Below are 744 nucleotides of genomic sequence, written 5' to 3'. Positions count from 1 at the left end.
TAATTCGATGAAAGAGAGGGTGGGGGTTAATTCGATGAAAGAGAGGGTGGGGTTAATTCGAACTATGCAGATTATTTCGATTGTATTACACGCCTGACGCATTTCCACACATTTACATATTTTACAATATTTTTCTCTGTACATTTATTCATGTAGTTTTTTTTTTCTGTCATTTCCCACAAAACGAAAAAGAAAAAAAACATTGTGACTGTGTGATAAGAAGTTGTCTCAGTCCAACTACGTGGCACCTTGGGCAAGTGTCTTCTATTATTGCCCCAAGCCGACCAAAGCTTTGTGAGTGGATTTGGTAGATGGAAACTGAAAGAAGCCCGTTGTATATATATGTATTTATCTATGTGTGTGTGTCTTTGTGTCTGTGTTTGTCCCCACCACCATCGCTTGACAACCGGTGTTGGTGTGTTTACGTCCCCGTAATCTAGCGGTTCGGCAGGCAAAGAGACCGATAGAATTAGTACTAGGTTTTAAAAAAAAATAAGTCTAGGGGCCGATTTGTTCGACTAAAACCCTTCGATGCGGTGCTCCAGCATGGCCGCAGTCAAATGACAAACAAGTAAAAGAAAAGAATATATATATATATATATAATTAAATTAATGATAATATACATATGTAGATAATTATATTAAGGGAACAAGAGATTACCTGATAAAAATCATTAATCGGATTTTTATCCGTATAGCCTATTATGAATTAATAAATTATATATATATATATATATATATATA

Source organism: Octopus bimaculoides, chromosome 25 (genome assembly GCF_001194135.2).
Source record: "Octopus bimaculoides isolate UCB-OBI-ISO-001 chromosome 25, ASM119413v2, whole genome shotgun sequence".
Lineage (NCBI taxonomy): Eukaryota > Metazoa > Mollusca > Cephalopoda > Octopoda > Octopodidae > Octopus > Octopus bimaculoides.
The sequence above is the reverse complement of the archived record's forward strand: the minus strand, read 5'-3'. Positions refer to the sequence as shown.